Raw genomic sequence first — 8,339 nt, forward strand, 5'->3', positions numbered from 1 at the left:
AAGTCCATGTAATGCTTTGTAGGTTAACAGTAAAAGCTTGAAATCAGCCCTTGCCTTAACAGGAAGCCAGATAGAAAGGCTAACACTGGAGTCGTAGGATCAGATGTTTGGGTTCTAGTCAAGATTCTAGCAGCCATATTTAGCACTAGCTGAAGTTAATTTAGTGCTTTATCCGGGTAGCTGGAGAGTAGAGCATTGCAGTAGTCTAATCTTGAAGTGACAAAAGCATGGCTTATTCAGAGATTTGTCACACCCAAAAGTGACACCAGACCGTGACTGAAACAAAGTGCGAGACCTGCGATAGAGACATTGTCATTGGATGTCAGGGTGTTGGGAAAAGGAGGTGTCTGGTTAAACAAAAGTGGAGATTTGGAATCTGAATTGAAGACGCACACAAGCTTCCCAGTCGGCATATGAAACTGCTTTTGGATTAAAGATCATTTATAGAGGAATATCACAAGAGGACATACCACATTTATTTTATTGTGTTACTATTTTTTTTTTGTGTGCAAATGTTCTTACTTTTGAACTCTGCATTGTTGGGAAAGGGCTCGTAAGTAAGCATTTCACGGTAAAGTCTACATCTATTGTATTCACTGCATGTGACAAATAAAATTATATTTGATTTCAGACTGCAACCGGACTGCAAATTGTTGTATATTTCATACATAGGCTACTACATACAAATGTACTGTACAAAATCTCTTGGTCCTTAAACAATGATTATGAAGCAAATGCCATGGTTTTATACTTGTATGTATTAGCAGTACCGAATACCAATTCATGCTTGCTGACTAACTATTGGACTTGACCATAAGGTTACAGAATGTATACATTTTGCACAGAGGTTGAAAGAAACATTTAAAGCTAGCAGGTATTTGTCACGCCCTGACCGTAGAGAGCTTTTTATGTCTCTATTTTGGTTTGGTCAGGGTGTGATTTGGGTGGGCATTCTATGTTCATTTTCTAGGTTTTGTATTTCTTTGTGTTTGGCCGGGTGTGGTTCTCAATCAGAGGCAGCTGTCTATCATTGTCTCTGATTGAGAATCATACTTAAGCAGCTTTTTCCCACCTGTGTTTTGTGGGTAGTTGTTTTGTGTCTGCACCAGACAGAACTGTTTCGTGTTGGTCCATTTTGTTATTTTGTGTCAGTGTTCAGTTTAAATAAATAATCATGAACACTTACCACTCTGCGCCATGGTCCGATCCTTCTCATTCCAACGACGAACTTTACAGTATTGAGCAAACTGTGATGTGCTTCTCATAATCAGAGCCTAAATGGTCATCATATTGTCAGAGTAGTCATTACAATATCAATTCATTTTAATTGCACACATTTTAAATCAAGCAGCAGATAATAATCGGATCACTGTGCTAAAATAGGCCCCCTTCGGTCCTAAAACTGTCCTCTCTGTGTGTCCTCTTCCTGTTTCTGTCTTTACAACACAGTGTGTAAGGAGAGAGTCAAATCCACTCTCCTTAAAACATACAATTTATAAGAATAATAAACCTGATGCAGCTTGAAGATAATAACACATTGTTAAGGTAATCAGTTTGCCTTCCATATTTTAGCCAACATTGTCCTCTGGTGGAATGAGAAATTTACCCATAAGAAGGGTTTTACCAAGTTATGTGGAATTGTTTTAAAGTCATACCAAGGATCCTTTTGCTATTTGATTTATAATTTTAAGACCCCTTGAAGTATATAAAAAATTAAAAATTGTGGGGGGGCTTACTGCTATTAGCCGATACAATCACATTGAATAACAGATTCACTACATGGAAAAGATAGTCCCCCCCCAAAAAAATGTAAGGACATTTTTCTGAAGTGTCTGTCCTATATCAGAGATATACAGTAAGAAATATCAGGATTTTTTATAATTTTTATTTTACATGCATTTAACCCTGTTACGCGGAGCGGGTGAACCCAAGAGCAGACTCAGACGAGGAGACTGGGATAAAGTAAACAAAGTATTTTTTGAAAAAACGGGGAAGATGGGGTGCAGGGCACGAAAAGCTTGGGCGGGTTGCAGGGAGCTAAGTGCTGAGGCTGAGGCTGGAGCGAGGGGAGTTGGGGCTGGGTAAGCAGGTCCAGAGAGGAATCCAAGGAAGCAGTAGAGTGGGGGGGACCAGGACAGGGTAGCAGGACTGATGAGACGTGGGACTGGAGACAGGGACCAGAGTCAGAGCCGACAGAACTGTAGCGGAGAGGAAAACAGCGTCAGGCAAGGGAAAACAGGCACAACACGAAAACAGGATCTAAGCAGGAACAAACGGCTAAAAACAAAGACAGACTGAGCAGAGGTTATGATCTGGCAGCGTGGAAGTGGCAGGGCTGAGTATTTGTAGAGGTCTTGACAGGTTGCAACTGGTGAGGATCTGCTCTGACTCCAGCACCCCTATCTCCGCCCACACAATCACACACACAAAGAGAGAGAGAGGGAGAGAGTACTGGGGGAGTGGCGGCAGGTTAGGGAGACACAGGATGAGCAGTAGAGGGCGTGGTAGGCGCAGATGTAACAAACCCCTTATTTTTGGCACTAAACAGTCTCCATAGACCAGGGGTGTCAAAGTCAAATGGACGGAGGGCCAAATAAAAAATTTAGCTACAAGCCGAGGGCCGGACTGTTCGAATGTTCATTGAAAAATTTTTAAATGACGCATATAGTCTAGTGAACCTAATTGAACCTACTGAAAACCTAACAAATATATTCCAATATGATCAGATAAATAAAGCAATATTTTCTTATGGCTCTGTCAGTAATCTTTAATTTTCAACAGACACAAAAGACAAATTTCCTTTATATAAAAATCCCCATAACATGAACATTAAATGAAAGAAACCGGTATTCAAGGCACCATCAGTAGCCTATATTTTCTATTTTAGCAAAAGTGGGCTAAATTTACTTCAAAGAAAAAAACAATAATAGCAATTTTCTATCATCCACTCAACTGAAATATTTTTTAAATATAATTGGATTGAAATACAATAAAATAAAGTGCAAAAATCTATTAATCAAAAACAACACTTTGTTTAAGGAGAAGTAACATGCAGTGAAAACAAATATTAAACTTTAACTTTTAAACTTGAACTGAGTAAAAACTCTAAATATGTGATTGCACAGTAATGTTCACTTGTTTGAGGTTGAGGGTGATACTTGGTGGTGTCCCATCTTTTCCACAAGTTCATCAATGTTCGGGGTAAGGCTCTGAGCTGAGGAAATCCTCAGAATTGAGTGGAGGTGTTCAGCAGTAAGTCGACTTCTGTGTGATGTTTTGTTCAGGTTCATCAAAGAAAACAGTTGTTCACACAGGTATGTGCTGCCAAACATAGACAACGTTTGAGCAGCCTGGATGCGCAGCTGGGGCATTGTGTCGGGGAGGAAACGGGCGAACTCCGCAGCACCCACTGCCGCATATTTTGCCCTCAGTGCATCATTGCATTGGAGGTCAATCAACTCCATTTGGAGGTTTGGTGGTGAGCTTTCCACGTCAACAGCAAATGGGTTACCGAGCAGTTCCAACCTGCTTTTTTGTGCTTCAAAGTCAGCAAATCGGCGTCGAAAGTCAGCGGCAAGCATACCTATTTTATCAGCCAACTGTGCGCTCGGGAACGCACTGGTAGAGAGCTTCTCTTTCATGGTCTGGCAGCTGGGAAAGTGGCTCAAATTTTCTTTCCGCATCTGCGTCTCCCACAGAGTCAGTTTGGTTTTAAATGCCTTCACTGTACTGTACATATCAGAGATGACATGATCCCGACCCTGCAGCTGCAAGTTCATTGCATTCAGATGACTCGTAATGTCACACAGAAAAGCCATTTCACACAGAAACATTTCGTCTCGGAGTTGTGTTGTGTCTTTCCCTTTGCTGTCCAAGAACAGACAAATCTCCTCACGAAGCTCGAAACATCTTTGAAGCACCTTTCCCTGGCTTAGCCATCGCACCTCTGTGTGATAAGGCAAATCACCATGCTCCGTTTCTAACTCCGTCAGAAATGCCTTGAACTGGCGGTGATTCAAACCTTTGGCTCTGATAAAGTTAACTGTGCGCGTGATGATGCTCATTACATGCTCCATTTTCAAGGCTTTACCGCACAACGCTTCCTGGTGTATGATACAATGATAAGCTGTCAGCTCACCTGTCGCGTTTTCCTCTTGCATCTTTTCCCGTATCTTCGCCACCAGTCCGCTCCTGTGTCCACACATCGCAGGTGCTCCGTCGGTTGTCAAACCCACGAGTTTTTCCCAAGGCAGCTCCATCTCATTTACACATCTTGACACCTCTTCATACAAATCATGCCCCGTAGTTGTGCCATGCATAGGACGTAAAGCCAAAAACTCCTCTGTCACGCTTAGGCTGGAGTCCACTCCGCGGATGAAAATTGACAACTGGGCAATGTCAGAAATGTCGGTGCTCTCATCCACAGCCAAGGAATATGCAATGAAATCTTTTCCCTTTTTCACAAGCTGCTCTTTTAGATTGATGGACAACTGGTCTACTCTCTCGGCAATGGTGTTTCTGCTCAGACTCACATTTAAAAAGAGTTGCCTTTTTTCTGGGCAAACTTCGTCACAAACTTTAATCATGCAGTTTTTGATGAAATCCCCCTCCGTAAATGGCCGGGCTGATTTAGCGATCTCTTCTGCCAAAATAAAACTGGCCTTGACAGCAGCCTGGCCTTGTGATTTGGCTTTTTTGAACAGAGCCTGTCGAGATTTGAGGCCTCGTTTTAATTCCTCTGCCTTTTGTAGCCTTTGTTCCATGTCCATATTCTTGTTTTTGTCCGCGTGTTTCGTTTCATAATGTCGTCTCAGATTATACTCTTTCAGTACCGCCACACTTTCTCCACACAGAAGACACACAGGTTTTCCAGCTACCTCCGTGAACATATACTCCGACTCCCACCTTGTTTGAAACCCCCGGTTCTCAGTGTCCACCTTCCGTTTTGCCATTTTTGATGGGTATCTGAAAGTTAATTTTACTGTGATGCTGACGACTGCTGTGCCAATAAATATTGAAATGAAGCAGCCTACTGCTCGGTGCGTCACCGTTGCATTGTGGGAAATGTAGTATTGGTGCGTGTAAAAGATCTGCGGGCTGCCGGCTTGCTGCGGTCTGCGGGCCGGTTCTAATAATAAATCAAGATCATCCCAGGGGCCGTAAAAAACCTTCTCGCGGGCCGGATGTGGCCCGCGGGCCTTGACTCTGACATATGTGCCATAGACAGTATACTGTACTTCCATTCATTTCTTCAACTGGTACAGGGGGACCTCCAGACGAGTCTTGTGAGGCCTGTGGGGTTTACAAGGACAGAATCTGAGTTTAGTTAAGGCCCAGTTTTCCTTTTCGTTTCTGCATCTGGATATGATTGATCCTGATTCTGTGATTCTGTAATTCCCCTATTACGCAATCCAGGATCCGATCAAACGGGTTGAATTTAAGCCAGTTTTTCCAGAAAAGGACTATTTAGGATCATTCTGATCATGGGTCACATTCAGTAGCCAAACGTTGTCCAAAGTTGCAGATAGAAATACCATGAAAAATAGCCAACGTAATTCCTTGTTCTACATGTGAGAGGTATGTTAATTCTAAAAGTTGCATCCTGCTGAACACACGAGTCTTGGTGGTTCCAAACTTCTTCCATTTAAGAATGATGGAGGCCACTGTGTTCTTGTCGATCGTTAATGCTGCAGACATTTTTGAGTACCCTTCCCCAGATCTGTGCCTCGACACAATCCTGTCTCAGAGCTCTACGGACAATTCCTTCGACCTCATGGCTTAGTTTTTGCTGCGACATGCACTGTCAACTGTGGGATCTTATATATGTAACAGTTTAGATTCCGTCCCTCTCCTCGCCCCTACCTGGGCTCGCACACATAGACAACAGCCACCCTCGAAGCATCGTTAACCATTGCTCCACAAAAGCCGCAGCCCTTGCAGAGCAAGGGGAACAACTACTTCAATGTCTCAGCGCGAGTGATGTCACCGATTGAAACGCTATTAGCGCGCATCCTGCTAACTAGCTAGCCACTTCACATCGGTTACACTCATCCCCCTTTTGACCTCCTCCTTTTCCGCAGCAACCAGTGATCCGGGGTCAACAGCATCAATGTTACCGTTTCACGTTCGTCCCTCTCCTCGCCCCTACCTGGGCTCCTCTGCACACATCAACAACTGCCTCCCACGAAGCATCATTACCCATCGCTCCACAAAAGCCGCAGCACTTGCAGAGCAAGGGGAAAAACTACATCAAGGTCTCAGAGCGAGTGACATCACCGATTGAAACGCTATTAGCGCGCACCCCACTAACTAGCTAGCCATTTCACATTGGCTACACATGGACAGGTGTGAGCCTTTCCAAATCATGAACAATACATTTAATTTACCACAAGTGGACTCCAATCAAGTTGTAGAAACATCTCAAGGATGATCAATGGAAATGGAAGCTCAATTTTGAGTTACATAGCAAAGGGTCTGTTTTTATTTTTAATACATTTGCTAAAAGTTTTCGCTTTGTCATTAAGGGGTATTGTGTGTAGATTCATGAAGATTTTTTTTTTCAATAAATGTATGAATAATGCTGTAACGTAACAAAAATGATTCCATTCCAGCCATTACAATGAGCCTGTCCTCCTATAGCTCCTCCCACCAGCCTCCACTGATTTCTAGACATCTTTGAAATGTGAGTCAGATAAATAGTTTTTAGTCTTAAAGGGGCAGTGTTGTATTTTGAGACAGGCTTGAATAAGCGAAGTAGCCAATAGACAGAGGGTAGCATAATTTGTCTGATTCTCTGCAATAATGGTATGGGAATAATAATGCTTTTTATTTTGCAAAATGTTTTCTTGCATCAAACACAACAACATGTTCAGTCACCTCATTGTCTGAAGGACAAGTGGATAAACAGGTTAATGTCAAGCCCTGCATTATAATTAAATAGCCACAGTAGGCTACATGGCCACTGTTAAGGGTACATGGAAGTTGTACAGAATTTTCACAATATTTGAGTTTGTGCTCTGCAATATTGTCAACATACTGACATTTTCAACCTCTCCCTGTCTTTTCCTGTAGTGCTCGGTCCTCCTTTTCCTGTAGTCCACAATCATCTCCTTTGTCTTGATCAACTTGAGGGAGAGGTTGTTGTCCTTGCATCACACGGTCAGGTCTCTGACCTCCCTATAAGCTGTCTCCTCGTTGTCGGTGATCAGGCCTACCACTGTTGTGTCATCGGCAAACTTAATGATGGTGTTGGAGTCGTGCCTGGCCACGCAGTATTGGGTGAGCAGGGAGTACAGGAGGGGACTGAGCACGCACCCCTAGGGAGCTCCTGTGTTGAGGATCAGCGTGGCAGATGTGTTGCTACCTACCCTCGCCACCTGGGGGCGGCCCATCAGGAAGTCCAGGATCCATTTGCAGAGGGAGGTGTTTAGTCCCAGGATCCTTAGCTTAGTGATGAGCTTTGAGGGTACTATGGTGTTGAACGCTGAGCTGTAGTCAATGAATAGCATTCTCACATAAGTGTTCCTTTTGTCCAGGTGGGAAAGGGCAGTGTGGAGTGCAATAGAGATTGCATCATCTGTGGATCTGTTTGGGCGGTATGCAAATTGGAGTGGGTCTAGGGTTTCTGGGATAATGGTGTTGATGTGAGCCATTACCAGCCTTTCAAAGCACTTCATGGCTATTGATGTGAGTGCTACGGGTCTGTAGTCATTTAGGCAGGTTGACTTTGTGTTCGTGGGCACAGGGACTATGGTGGTCTGCTTGAAACATGTTGGTATCACAGACTCAATCAGGGACATGTTGAAAATGTCAGTGAAGACACCTGCCAGTTGGTCAGCACACGTTCTGGTAATCCGTCTGGCCCCGCAGCCTTGTGTATGCTGACCTGTTTAAAGGTCTTACTCATGTCGGCTATGGAGAGCGTGATCACATAGTCGTCCGGAACAGCTGATGCTCTCGTGCATGCCTCAGTGTTGCTTGCCTCGGAGCAAGCAAAATAATGTTCATGTTATAATTTTTTAAATAAATAAATAATTACATTTGCTTATGAGTCTATTAAAATCGACATTGATTAAAATCTAATTTCTTTGAATAAGTTCTTAACTTTGCAATGTCTTTAATTCCGGACTTTTATTCTGAAGGTTTCTCATGACATCAAAAAAGTGACGTCATCGTTAGTGCGGCTAGTAGTCCGAGACTAGTCTTGAATAAATAGTATTCTGCCAGCAGCACAAACAACGACGTCAATTAGTATGTTAATGTTAAAACCTTCAAAAATAAAAGACTGCATTTTCAAAACATTGCATAACTCATTCAAATAATATTTCATTTTAATCAAT

Source organism: Salvelinus fontinalis, chromosome 26 (genome assembly GCF_029448725.1).
Source record: "Salvelinus fontinalis isolate EN_2023a chromosome 26, ASM2944872v1, whole genome shotgun sequence".
Taxonomy (NCBI): domain Eukaryota; kingdom Metazoa; phylum Chordata; class Actinopteri; order Salmoniformes; family Salmonidae; genus Salvelinus; species Salvelinus fontinalis.